The sequence below is a fragment of the Macaca fascicularis genome, chromosome 2 (assembly GCF_037993035.2).
Source record: "Macaca fascicularis isolate 582-1 chromosome 2, T2T-MFA8v1.1".
Classification (NCBI taxonomy): Eukaryota; Metazoa; Chordata; class Mammalia; order Primates; family Cercopithecidae; genus Macaca; species Macaca fascicularis.
The window spans coordinates 50,190,981-50,205,790 of record NC_088376.1 but is presented as its reverse complement, the minus strand read 5'-3'; positions in this window follow the sequence as shown (position 1 = coordinate 50,205,790).

Here is a 14,810-nt window from a genome sequence, read left to right as displayed (position 1 = left end):
GACAACGACTCCTGGGGTGGGAATGCTGGGTCTCCTTAGAGAACACCTTGTAGACTCAATTCGTAGGGCAAGGGCTGCAGTCCTGGGTAAAACATTGGGAGAAAGGACCCCAGCGCGCAAAGGTGCGAGAGAGACGCACGGGTGTGATAAAGGCGGCCACGAGGGGAAACCAAGACGTGTCCCAGTCAATGGGATCCCTGAGAAAGGAGGTCCATGGGCGTTAACACTGGAGTTAGCGCCCCCTCCCGTTCCTTTCGCGGAAGGGCCTCCTTCCTCTGTCTCAGGGACGGATTAGAGGGGCCTCTCCTCAACCCGGCCTCTTTGAGAAAGAGCACTCATTAAAGCCCTTTAACCGACTGAGCATTGTGGTGAGGAGCAAGTGGGGATTAGGAATGAACTCGGGACTTCCAGTCAAGGCTTTTCTGGGGCTCGGAGCTCTCTGCTCAATCCTGCTGCCTGGAGTCTTCACAGCTGTTCCTGCCCATGGCTCCAGAGAGGATCCCAGCCCTTCTACCCACACCTTCCCATTCCTCCCAGGAAAGCCTTGCATGAGAGGGCACTCAGGAATTGAGGTCCGAATCATTCCCTAGAATGCAGAGAAAAGACAGGGTGCCCAGGAGGCTCTGCTGTCCTTGACATTCCGTGAAACGGTTTTGGAGAAAGAAAGGCCTGTCTTCAAAACTTCCAAGTTCGAACTGTGAGGCAGTAGAAGAGGAAAGAGAAAGTGCTCTTAGACACCTCAGTGCCCCAGCCACTAGGAGAGCTGAGATTTACTTTGAGTCATTATTGTTTGGCAGAGTTGAATAGTGTAACCTTTGACAGAGGGTTGAATTTACTGGTCCCCAAGTGCCCTTGGCTAGCCTCACCCTAGAATTATCTCACTTGCTCTCTGGGGAAGTAACCCACCCCCCACCCTGAACTGACAATGCTCAGAGAAGCTTGGGTGCGCTTTAGTCATCTAATGATCCCTCCACCTCATCCTGCTCTCTTCTTCGCTATTCCTCGTTAGAGCACCAGGTAGAAACTGCTGGCCTGGTGAAAAGATCTTGGATAAGAGGAGGCAGTCTGCCCACTTGTCCACCTACTGGCCCTGTGCCCCTGGATAAATGATGAAACCTCTCTGTGCTTTAGTTCCTTCATTTGTAAAATGAAATTAAAATGAAACTCCTTTGCAAGCTTGTTTTGAGTGTTAAATGAGATAATCCTTTAAACATTTAGAATGTACTTGCTAGTGCTAGTTGTTATTACTATTACTTATCTTGGGATTCTGTCTTTCAGAAACATTCCCCTAGCTCCTCATTGAATCAGGTGAATATTTTCGGTCCCTAGCAGAAATAGTGGCGCCCTCAGGGACCCTAAACTCCATAGCAGTGTGCACCTCCTTCAGGCAGTCGGAAGGATAACTGAAAGCCCCGATGTCACTTTGTTTTCTGAGATCAACTCTCTGAGAAGTTTATTATCTGAGAGTTCCAGAGCCCAGGGCACCCAGGCACTGAGGCAAAAATGTAAATTAGTTTTTAAAGATACAAGAAAAGTTAGAAAGAATTGAGTTTATTTTGGAGAGGAACAAAGCTGAAGAAACCAATTGCCTTAATGTCACCTCTATGACTTGTTAAGACTGGCATTGCAGTAGACACAATGGTTCAGTCTGCCTTGTGTCAATTTATCTTATCATAAGCCTGTGCGGTTTGGGTTTTTCAAGTCTTGGGTGTGTAAGGTGGGAAAATGTGAGTTGAGAGAGGGGACAGGCAGCTAAGGGTCTGAGGACAGGGTGTTTGGGCAAAAGTCACACAAAAGTACTTTTTTCCCAAGAAGACATCGGGACCTTTTTCACAATCATGATTTTTTTCTTACTAAATCCTCGTTTCAGAAAAATTAATAACATCTTGATCGACAAGTGACTGAAGATCCCCAAATTACATACTTTACCAACTTCATTTCTACGAATAAGGATAGGTTTGCCTTTTCACCCAAATATCTCCAATGAGAAAAACAAGTGGGAGTTTCCTAGGAATGTTTTGGGGCTCAGAACCCAAAGTCCTTCAGGAAAAACAGAAATTCAGTAGACACTTTGGGGAGGTCTTGAGTTTTGTCCCTGAATTGTCCAAACTGTCTAGTGGCTTTGCAAACATCCAAAGCAACTGCGTGGATAAGAAGAGAACGAAAAAAAATACCTTAGGGCATGGGTACAGGTCCATCTAGTGTAAATGTGACCATGAGGATACACTTTGAAACTTGTCCTACCTTCTTCTTTTCTTTTTTTCCCTCATTTAGAGCCAGTGTAGACTACGTGAGCCAAAATGCAGGGCAAAACAAGGTGAGCAAGGCTGTACATGATTTTGAATCAGAACAGCCTTGGGAAATGTCTGCAGAGAGAATAAAGCAAAATTAGAGAATTATCTATCATTATAGCTGTGACATGTAGTTGTAGAATTGCAAAAATAAGAAAAAATAATCCACCAATAACATTAGATGATGTATATAGGCTATCAGAAGGATGATTTAGTTTTCCCTTTTCTATGACTGAAGGCTAGCCCATGCAAGACCAGATTAGCCACATGAGAATAGTATTCTTTGCCAAAACTAAGGAGAAACTGCAGACACCTCAAGGTCCTTGCTTTGTGTCATTGCAAGGTCTTACTTAGGGTTTAACAGAGGCCTCTAGCTTTTGAACTGATTAATGTATTCATTAATCCTCTAAAGAGTACACCCAGCATCTTGGTGAAAAACGTTTTTCCTGAAATGTTCATATTTCTAAGCTATGAAAAATAGGCATCTGCCCCCAAAATATTTGCTTATTTATTTCCTCTGAGAGAATTGAGTTGCCTGATGCACATAAGCAGTTCCTCATCACACTTTAGCCACTTTCACCTGAGAAAATAGTTTCAAACATACCACAAATTTTTCCCTACATTTCCTGCCACTGCATTTAATAAAAAATTTATAGTGAAATGTTTTCTATTGCCCCCAAGGCTGGAAAACTTTCTTTTATAAAAAAATAAATAAATAAAAACCTGTTGTAGAAAAACAGCCTTTTAAAAAATGTGAAATATCATTTCATTGTAAAAAGTAAAAAAAAAAAAAAAAAAAAAAAAAAAAAAACGGAGTGGTAATCCAACTTCCGGAAACTGTTGTGAATTATTTCACCAGACCCTTTTAAAAGGGGATTAGCAGGGCTTTGGGAGCAAAATCCTTCTGTTTTATTCAATCTCTGATTTTATGTTATAATTACAAGCTGTAAAGACTCTGGAATTAGTATGCAGGCACTGTCAGGACAGATGCAGGTGCTATTCTAACGGTTCAGCTTTTTAATTAAGAAAAGAGGTAAGAAAATCGAATCATAAAAACACTTTTGTGAGAGCTGAGAACATTGCAGCAACTGCATGAATAAAGCCTTTATACCTTGCCCTGACAGGTCAGCTACTGAGGCTCTGACTTACGACCTTTTCAGGGCCAGACAATAGTTAACAGCTTTCTCACCTTGTCCCCACAGAACCTTTTCTTCTAGGACGGATCTTATGGAAATTGCCTTAAGTAGCTTCACTTTCACAAAAGATATTGCAGTTAGAATGGATAGAATGGATACATATCCATATTGAAATGCCTGCTCTTCAGTCCCAACTACAGATCTCTTGTTCTCTGGATCTCTTCTCATGGGTGGGGGAGGGTGGTGTCTAGGAGGCACAGAAAGTAGATGAGGGAATAAAATCTGCCCTGAAATAGGCATACAGGGGCACACAGAACCAAGGCCAAAATGAACACCCCCACCCCTCCACTCCTGAGAAAACAAAACAGAAAAAACTCAAAACAACAACAGCAAAAACAAGTTTAAAAAAACACCCAAGTCATGGGATGCAGGCTGTTCTTGGCTTTTCTGAAGTGGACTCTTCTTGCAGGAAATAAATTTGGCCTGAACACTCCATAGTGGCTTTGGAGGCAGCCAAACCCAATGGGGGTGGCTTAGTCCTTTGTAAGTTTTTCAGCTCCTTAGTTACCCCTAAGTGTTCTTCACCTGTGAGTAAAATTGTTCTTACTCACAATACTTCAAGGCAAGTTCCCCAACTGTTCCACCGTAGTAAAGCTGGAGCTGCCTCAGCCTTGGAACACTTGACTGCGTTAGACCTGTGGAGGCCCTGGAGCCCCCACTATTCTCCTATCTCCGGCTTTGCCACAGTTCGGATCCCAGATCGGGACTCTCAGGGAAGACCGCACTCTGCCTTCCTTGGGCGTCACTAAAGCAGGCCCTACCCATCACCTTTTCTTCTCAGACCCTGACAGGGTGTGTGATTGGGGACCTGGTCCACTGCCAGCAGCCCAGGCCTTGCCCTTCCTAAGGAGGCCGGGCGCGCCTGGGCCAGGCCCAGACAATGCAAGTATTAGGATATCAGCCGCCCTCGCAATGATCACGCGTTCAACGATTTTGTTTTCACGGCTGAGGGGGCTTTTTTCCAATGTAAATCAAGCGCTTTAGTTATTAGGGCCGAACACTAATCTCCAACAACCTTGACATAATGTGGCCGGGCGCGCCGGCCCACTTCGCACCTGCAGTCTGAATAGGGCTCCTTGTCAATGGGGGACACGCTTGTTGCCCTGGCTTGCAAAGGAGGGAAGTGAATAAGTCAAGCTTTGTGAATGTCCATGCGCGCTCTCCCTCTCTCCTTTGATCACGGAAAATGTCTTCTAATTTGTCCCTTTTTCATTGTAACAACGTTTTCAAGGCCCTTTCTATTTTTCCAAACCACATTTTTATAAAGGACATAAATCGCCCCCCGAAAACAAAAGGGGCGCGCCCTGGCCAACTGGCGCTATCACGCTTCAGCGTTTCAGGGCTCCAGAAAGATTGTTGGTTCTTGAGGCTTCCATCTCAGCAAACACTGGGCTGGAAGGCCCCAGTTCTCCAGAGCTCCAGATCTGGGCTTCTGGGAGGATGATGGCGACTGGGCCCCTTAAAGGGGAAAGTAGAGGGGCCTCCTTTTTAGTGGGTGGGGGATGTAGACACTCAGAAGAGCAATGGGGCTAAGACTCATATACTAGGAACCCAGGGGAAGATGTGTCTTTTAGGAATGTGATGCAGATCTCCTGGGCTAACCGGAACTCATCAGGCAGTTTCTGGACTTCATGAAAGTGGAAAGGAGTAATCCACCTTTCTTACACAAGGCAGGTGCTGGCGCTCACTGCACTCTGACCACAGCGTTTTGCAAACTTTTCTTCCCACTTCACCTCACTCCCTCAATTGGCTGTAATCCTGCATTCTCCAAAGAGCGAAGGGAGTTGTGGGGGCATATGGAGGGGCTTCCTGCCCACAGACAATACCCCAGATCTTTTGTGGGGGGCCACAGAGTATTTTAGGAAAACTCTCACCCCATACAAATCCTACAGGAAAACAGAGGATTAATACGATTTTACACTGGGTGGAGAAGCAACCTCTGTTGGATCTGGCTTTCACTTCGGATGGGAATTCACTCAGTCTCTCTCTAGGAACACAGGGACATTAATGACGTTGATGTCTCATTTGGTGGGATATTAATTATCAGGTTGCAAATCAATGAGCAACCTCTGCTCTTCCTCCCTCACCTCCACTCCCAACATTGATTCAGTTTGGATTTTCACATGTTTTAAGGACCCTCTTGCCAAGAACACTTTTCTCCTAGTGTTTTAACTTCCTCCCTTTATCATAGAAGATCAAATAATTTTTCTAGTATAGAGATGTCTAAGACTTCTTTTTTTCTTCCTCCTTGGTTATTACTTTAGATCAGGCTCTGGGAAGAAAACTAACATAACCTACTAATACAGTATAAAACACTTTGATGTCTTGCCAAGAAACACACTTCCTTCAGGAGAGGAGTCAACATTTGTTTTTCACATTAAATGGCATGAGTTGCCAGTGGAAAAAAAAATTCTAAGGACCACTTTTTAATTCGATGGATAGCAACCACAGGGGTCTAAAAGAAAATAACGACGATAGCTATAGACACAAATAACTAAATTACCAAAACGTTAGTATATCTCCCGGCTTCATTAATATGTAACAGACTCCCCAGTTAATCTCCAAAAGCTAGTGTTCCCCCTGTAAAATAGCACTCTGGGACGAATTGTACATGAGATCAATCACTGCTAATGCAGGAAGGTTTACTGCAGGAAAGAAAAAAAAAAAGCTATTTACACCTTCAAATAGAAGCTTTTCAGATTTAGGAGTAAGAGCCATACATCACCAAGAGTAAATGATTATGAATTGGTAAATGCGCCCTCCAGCGATTAGCTATGCGAAGCTATTTATCATTTCTTGGGTGGTGATGATGGTGGAGGGTTTTTTCTTCCTCTCCTTTTCCTTCTTCTAAAACCATCCGACTGTTTGGAAGGAAACAATTGACAAGTAGAGGGGAAGAAGAAGAAGAAGAAAAAAGAAACACTGAGGGAAACTTTGTTTTTGCATATACTGTAAATCATCAAAGCATGGAGGTGCAGATTTAGGTGGGGTCACGTACAAAAGCTTAATAGGAAACAATGCAGCCATTTCATTGTTTCATTTATTATTAGGAGATTATTTGACTATTGGTGTTGACACCTCAGCAGGTATCATTTTTCCCCTCTCCTCTTCTCCTTTTACTCAACACTCCTCCCCACTACATTTCCCCCTTGGTGGGTAGTTTACCATCTGACAAATGCATTCTTATATCTATTATTATTCTTTTCCCCCTCCTCCTTTTTCTCCTTCTCCTTTTCCTCTTCCTCCTCCCTCTCCCCCATCCTCCTCCTCCTCCTCTTTCTTCTTTCTTTCTTTCTTTCTTTCTTTCTTTCTTTCTTTCTTTCTTTCTTTCTTTCTTTCTTTCTTTCTTTCTTTCTTTCTTTCTTTTCAAGAGGGAACTTTCCTTTGTATGCGCGGGGCACGGCCTGTCTGAGCTGGCGTCCTTGCGCGTGGCAGTGTGTCTGCGCAAGATTACTGCCGGGAGGCCAGCTCAGCCACAGTCGTCCAGGGAAACGGCGCTCCAGCCAAGGCATGGGGTCAGAGACTCCTGGGGACCCTGCTTGCTGTTTGCAACACAAAAGCATATGCAGCCCCTAAACATTCCAAGAGAGACAAAGGCTGGAGCCGAGGACTGACTTTAACCCTGGTTAAAACTAACTCACAGCTCACCCTCTTGCCCGATAGAGCTTTTGCAGAGTAATGTGGGGGCTTTGAGACCCTCCTAGGGTCAGGAGCTCCCCTACTTACTTAGGCCCCTGCCTCTGCTGGGCTAGGGATCGGTGGTGGGGCAATTTCTGGTGGCAATGTGAAAATAGGTTCCAATGCAAAGTGGAAGGGTGACCCACGCCAATGAAAGGCAAGAAAGGGGGTCAATGATCGCATCTTGGAGCTCAAGCCTTTCGAGATGCCTGTCTATCCGCCAGGAATGCCGACTTGTCTGATCCTTGATAGGAGAGGGGCGCTAGCTTTGCCTGAGGGTGATAGTAGCGTGAGCAGCATGGCCAGTTGGGTCGCAAAACACCTAGCAGGAAAAGGCGGGTTAGAGCAAGAGTCTATAGTAAGGACTTCAGGAGTCCGGTTCGGTAGATCTGGGACTCACCTGCCCACACTTTCAAAGAAAGAGTTGGCTACCTGAACCTAGCGATGGTCCAACTTTAGCGATGGCCCACCTTTGGTAGCTGAAAGGGCTCTATGGGCACGGACATACTTCAAAGGCTCCAGTACCTTTGCATCCACACCCACACTTGAGGATGTTGAATATTTGAACGGCAGAGGAAGGTGAAGCTTTGGAGGCCATTTACTGTGGGTTGCTAGGATAGCCAACTGAAAGAGAAGAAACCAGTGCAACTGTCACATACTTCCAATGCCACTGTAATTTGGATCTAAGTTGGGTCTAGGGCCTGTTTTTTAGGTTGAAGATATTTAATACAGGTGGGAGGGCGTTGTGGCTTTAAGTCTGTCACAGCAGGTAATGTTCCCTAGGGGATATTTCAGATAAAAGTACAGAAGGCCCAGTAGGTTGTCTCAAGGTTATGAAACAAACTCAGGGCAGTGCCCCATAGGCAGGAAAAGGTCCCATTTCAGGCTTGCATTAGGATTGATTTTTAAAGCTAAAATATTTAAGAAAAGTATTGTACCTATAAATACAGAAGAAAGGAAGATTCTCTCCTTTCAAAAAAAAAGTTGTTAAGAATAGTTTGAGACTGAATCTATAGTATCTTATCATGCACTGCCAGTTTTAGAACATATTAAGGAAACAGTACAATATAAATTTTGATCTGGGGAGTAGGAGGAGATATGAAATATTTCTAGTTTTCATTTTATGCTTTATTATGCAAACTTTCCTTTCATCTTCCTCCAGCAAATTGTCTCCCATTTTGATAACTCCTGACAGGCTAGTGTGCTTGAAGGGTTGGTTCGCACAATACTGATCATAATGGAATAGATATCTCTTTTACTTTTCAAGGTTAGCACAGCCCTGTACTTTAGAAAAGAGAAATGGAGAGAAGGAATCACCTCACAAATTTGAAAAAGGAAACATACATTCATCTTGTATCTCCCTCCCAAGAAGCCTTTAATACTTTTCACCTAACAACTCCAGAAAAGAAAAAAAAAAATTGAAAATACACCCTGTGAAATAAGCAAATTGGCATCATGAAGATTTATTTTTGCAGCTCCAGCATAGTATTCATTTACTATTGTTCTTCAATATTTTATCTAAAGTTTTAATTTTAATGTCCTTATTTTCTTCTGTACAAACCATTTTTTATATAAAAGATTCCCTTTATGATATGTTTTCAATAGTGAAAGTCTCTAAAGATCTATAATATTATTATTTATCTGAATTTTGTAGCTCTGAGGGCTGTATACACGATGTAATTGCTTTAACATGTTTTCATAAATTACATTCAGAAATGTGTCATAGTAAATTACCTTTGTAATAAAATGTAAAAAATGCAAATGGCTGTTGTCTTTATTACGTTTTAAACCATTGGTTTATCTGCACTATTTCACTTGTCACTTGCACAATATGTTGGCTAAAGGGGCGGCACAGTTTGATAACAGAAAGCTAGGTCCTGTGTGTAATCTTGCAGGCACGTACAGTTTGGGTCATTTCCTCATCTCCTGCAGAAAAGACATTATCCAGCTCATATTTACATACTTTTCAATATTTGTCAAACAATCATAAATTATAAATTAATGAAATGTTCCACAGTCTTCAGAGATCAGACTAATGAAGACGTTTACCTTTTTAGTGATTTTGAGTCTCATCTTTGTAAGTTTAATGACATTTTGGCGCTCACGCTTTATTAGGCTTTATTAGATTTGTCCTTCACTCCCGCTGTCATTCAGATGTCTCTACAGAAACATCACCTGCTTCAGGTATAAGAACAAATTGACTTTGACCAGGAAACATTAAAAACAGGGACTCTGCAACCTTAGTTTTACAGAATTAATGCCGAGTTGGGTTTAAAAGATCGCTGGAAAATTTTACCCTTCTTAAATTTTTTAATGAGAGTGTTGTTATATTTATTTCACCAGCAGGCAATAACATGAATACTTCTGCATATGTACAGGCTGATATACTATGATTTCAAAGTGATTTACAACAGCATTACCAGAAATGGTGAAGATCAGCCCTGATCCTGATTTCACCTTTTGGAATTATATGAAATATCATTTGGATTAAGGCTGGGACACACAGTTGCCAAATTATCTCACTAGTCCAAAGGTAGGGAACTAGTTTAGAACTGGTTTAAAACAGACAGTGGGACACCATCTCATCCAGTCAAGGAAAATAATAACTAAAAAAACCCTTCTCCCAAGTGCCACCACCCATTGGGTGTTACATTGACCTTGGATCTTCAGAGGAAACCCCAGGTACCTGCCTGCTCAACTCAAGATAGAAAAGGGATGGTGGAAGCACCATGTGCCAATGAAGATGACACATTTTCCTGGAAAATGTTGGCTCCCCATGCTCCCATTATGATTGATGGCCACTGGGCTTTGTAATAAAATTATAGGTGATGAATTTAGTTCAATCCAGAGAGGTCAAATTATCAACCTTGACTTAAGATTTAAATAGTTAATCACATGGAACAAATGCACATCGTCACCACCCATCCCCAGACAGGATGGAAGTGAGCTGGGGTTTTGGAGCCATCTGACTCTAAACAAAGGGCAAGGAGCCCAGGAAGTAGGAATGTCGATGTCTCTGTCATCAGGTTGGGTAATTTTATTAGCTCTCTTGCAAATTTCATCAACCCGTGTTAGTACACACTACCCTGTGGGGCTGCCAGACTCCGTGCTTTCCTAAGCCTCAACCATGAGGAGTTTTGTAGCATTTGGGATATTGTAGCATTGGTGAAATTTGGAAGGGGTGCTGGAAGGAGCAGAGCATTTCCAGTCCTCACTTATCTTTAAGCGAAAGTGTGTGTGTGTGTGTGTGTGTGTGTGTGTGTGTGTTGTCTATCTATCTATCTATCTATCTAGAAAGAGAGAGAGATGGAGCCAGACAGACAATTTTAGAGGCAGCGGCTCAGCTGCATACTTTTATTCTGGTGCACTACATCCTCTTCTGCCAACCTGGCATCGAGCATAGGTGAGAGGCATTCTCTGCGTGGAAGGCAAGAGAACTCCCATTCCCTCTCAGAGCAAGGACTTAGAGTTTAGCCTTTGCCCCTTTATAAAAAATACATCAGGAATAAAACAGCACCCCTTTAAAAGCCACAATAAGAATGTATTCAAATGTTGGGAGGGACTTCAAAATATTTCCAAACACTACTTTTTTTTTTTTTTTTTTTTTTTTAATACGCAATGGAGAGTTATTAAACGGCTTCTTGGTGCAGGGGACATGGCTTCCACAATCATCAAAAATTGATATGTACCACTAGTAAAGTAATTATGCACCATTCTGAGGATAAGGAAGCCAACAATTGTTAATCCACTTGCACACCCGTTGACTTGCAACATCAAGTTGCAAATAGCTTAATTAAGTCATACATGTGGACTATAACCATATTGCTCCATTGCATTATGCACAGTATATCTCAATTTATTGGGACAATTAACGCCGGGACCCCAGCTCTGGTGGGCAGGAATGTTAGCCACCCAATGCCCAAGTTCCTTTCCATTGATACTGCCCAACATAGAAAGCCACAAACAAGTGAGAATTAAGAGAGAGATGGTGGGTTGGGAGTGGGAACATGATTTGTCTTGTGCAAACTTTTGGGGTCTCTGGAATTGTCTAAATGGAGTGCCACAAAAGCTGAGGTGAAGCAAATGAGTGCTTTGGATATACCACAATTTGTGAAGTACAAAACTGGTCAAGTATTTAAGTGGGTATAGTTTCTGATAGTTCCATGAAAATTGTAAAGCACAAAGCAAAGTTCATTAGTCAGAGAAATCTTCATCTCAGTAGTTCAGGGATCTGTCAGGACAGATATTTAAGTCAGCTTCACCCCACTTCCACACACATCTATTGGGCACAGACAGATTGTTTTTTCTGAGTTTAAACTATGGAAACCTTCGGGATTTTCTTTATCTACAAACAACCAAGACACCAATTTCTGTCCATGAATTTCTCTCTGTTCTATCTCCATTCTTCAGGGTGTGAATATTCCGATGACACTTTCCTGGGAATTCCATCATCTACAAGGTCAGGAGCCTTAGCAGTAGGGGTGGGGTGGCTAGCCGACGAACTGCTGCAGCCTAAGCAAGCAGCTCTTGGCCCTAGCTTGCTGCAGGTGAGAGAGTCAAAAACCAGGGCTAGTGGTGTTAGACTCTTGATAGTCCCTTCTCTTGAGGACGCTGAGTACCTGCTCAATTTCTAACTTGGGTGCCAGGCAGGGCTCCATTTTGAGTCTGAGGCATGAGACATCCTGGGAGTCGTTGTGGCAGTCAAGATTGGGAAAATATTGACAGAAAGTTTAGTCCTCACTGAATCCTGAGTTCTGGTAGATACCATTCTGCACTTCAAACCATTCTCACTTCAAACATTACAAATAAGTGGGGGAATTCCAAGCAGCAGTCAAAGCACCTCTCCTCTACGTGTCACTAAGTGCTAGTTGAAGTAAACCGGCCCCCAAATCTTGTGGGTTTTCTTTTGTTTTGTTTTGTTTAGTTCCTTTGTCCTACAATATGAGGTCATTAATTTTGGCAGTGTATTTTAAAGGTGTGTCTTGGGTTCCGAGCTGCAGTTGTGCCTCCTTTTCTCAGGTCTGGGGGCAGCTGGAGGTCGCGACTCCCACTCAGGAACCAAACTCTCCCTACCCAGACCCCCAGCAGTCCTCCTGGAAAAAGAGGTTTCTTCCCGGCATTCTCTGCAAAAAAAAAAAAACAAAAAAAAAAAAACTTCAGTGGGAAGACTGGTGATGTGAACCTGAAGTAGGCTGTGTGCGCTGGTGGGAGCCTCTCCGTTGCCGTGACGCCTTCCTCTGGTTCTCTTACTTTACTTCCCAAAAGGAGAAAAGTGAGCGCCTTATCTTTTCCAAAAGAGCTTCTCCAGTCCGTCTTTAAAGGTTTCTTCCAGTGTCGGGGCATCTTTGAGAGACCAGGTTGGGGATACCCTCAGGTATTCTAGGGAGCTCTGCAGCTCAGCGCAGGGAAAGGAGGGAGTTGCCCAGACCCCGATTGGGTCGCGGCTCACACCTCTCAGCTTGTGGGCTTGATCCCAGTCGGGGAGAGGCTCTTATCTTGTGAGTTTGATTCCAGAATGGTAGAAGTGCAGGAAGGGCTCTCGGTGTCCAACTCTGGACACTTTTCAATCTTCAGAGCTAATAGAGTGAGGGCATGGGTCCAACGAACCGCTCGTTAGAAACCTATATTTTGTGGTAGTATCGCGGCAAAACCTACTTCAGCATTTATAATCAAAACAACAAGTGGCAACACCCACAACACACCAGTATTTACTGTGGATTTGCTGGAAATGCTTTGTACTCACAGCCCTGTTTAAAAGAAACAAAAAACTGATTTGAAACAGATTTTATTTTATGACTATTTTACAGATGAGAAAATGGAGGATTGAGGTAGTGGTTAAAAAACTTTGCTGGAGTCACTCAGCCTGAAAGTAACAGAGCAGGCACTTGGAGCAGTGCACTGCCAAAGGGTCCACTGTTTTGTTTCCTTGGACTGCCTGCCCACCCGCCTCCCCGCGTAGAAAGGCTGGGGCTCAGAAAATCCAGTTCAGAGTGATTACCTCCCCTTTCACTGCAGTAGGTTCTTTGAAGCCAGTATCACCCTAGTGTTAACCTTCAACCTGCAGGATCTCTCTGGTCCCCATTCCCACCATACCCCCAAATCCTTGCCAGTGAGTGATTGGCGAGGAGTGGTCTTCTGGGCTGAGAGTCCTCAAATTGCCAAATCCTTTTGAAAACCTGCCCTTGCCACACTCTGTTCCTTAGCCTGCAGAGCTGTGGTTACTTTGGGTAGGGTTCATTCGGAGGACTTCCTGGAAGTGGCAGCCAAACTCACACACCAGACTAAATCCTGTCAGGGCTGGTGCTGAAAAGTGGGATCCTGGGTGGCTTCCAATGCACCCCCACCACCACCCAACCTCTCTCCCCTGCTTCCTTTCCAGAGGAAGGGCTTCAGGGTCTAAGTTTGATCTTTGTTCAGACTTTCAAAGTAAACTTCCAATTTCTTTACCTCACTCTCCCCCCTCCACTTTTTTCTGCTTTGCCAACATCCGACTCCAAGAAAATGGCTCAAATAGGATGCATGTTAAATTCTTAATTCCCATTCCAAAATCTGAGAATCCACTGTGATCACCTCAGTTTGTGTGTCCCTCACTTCTAAGAAAATTATGGGGAGAAGTGCTGATGAATTTGCCAGGAATACAATGATCTGCAGTTGCGATTACAGGAAAGGGAAGGATCCATGAGCGTGTAAGGTTGAGGATGAGCCAAGCTCTTCGGGTTTTCCCCAGTTGTGGTGGGGAATGGGAGGGGTTGGAATGAACATATTTGTCCTTATATTCAAAAGCCACAGGTGGCCTGAGACGTCAAAGGCTGCAGGATTTGAACCTGGAACCGAATGGTGGCCTGCAATGAACCCGCCTACCGCCTAAGGGGTTCGCTTCACTCCAGGCTGCTGGCGCTGGAAAGTTTAACTTTATTATCAAAGGGGAAATTGAAAAGTGACTTCTGCAAATCCCAAGACAGGGTTTCACCAGCAACTTCTAGGGTGGGAAACCAAAAGTGAGGTGGAAAAAAGAGCTGGTAAATCAATTGGAAAAGAAAGAAAGAAAGAAAGAAAACAAAAAAAGATACACGCGGGATTAAATAAACTAAGAGACTCAGCCAGTGGAATTCTAGATCTGGGGTTTGAAACCGAGAGGGTCCCTCTACCTTTGGCCATCTGGCTGTTTTAAGCTCTGCCCCATGCTGTATAATTTTAGCTGAAAATCTCTTCCGTTGCAGCTTTGCTTTTATTGAATTCATCAAAAGCAAACTTTCCCTGAGTTTTTTTTTTTTTTTTTTTTTTTTTTTTTTTTTTTTTTTTTTTTTTTAAGAAGGGCTAAAATAATACGCCGACCACTGTGACATTCTCCGCGCCCAGGCCATTTTTCATAACGCCGCAGATCCGCTTTTGTGCCTCTGAGGCGACTAAACAGATGAATAACGAGCAAAGTCTCCCGAAAGTAAGCTAGCAGCTTTTCTCAGCTCGAAAAAAGTTAACTGAAATGAGAAGTGCATGTAAAATCCCCACACCCAAAGATGGGGGCTACACTTTTATTACTCTGAAGGACAAGGATGTCTTTTTAAAAGCAACTAACTGCCCACATCCGCACACGCGCGCGCGCACACACACACACACATTTGCTCACACAAACCACACAAACTTT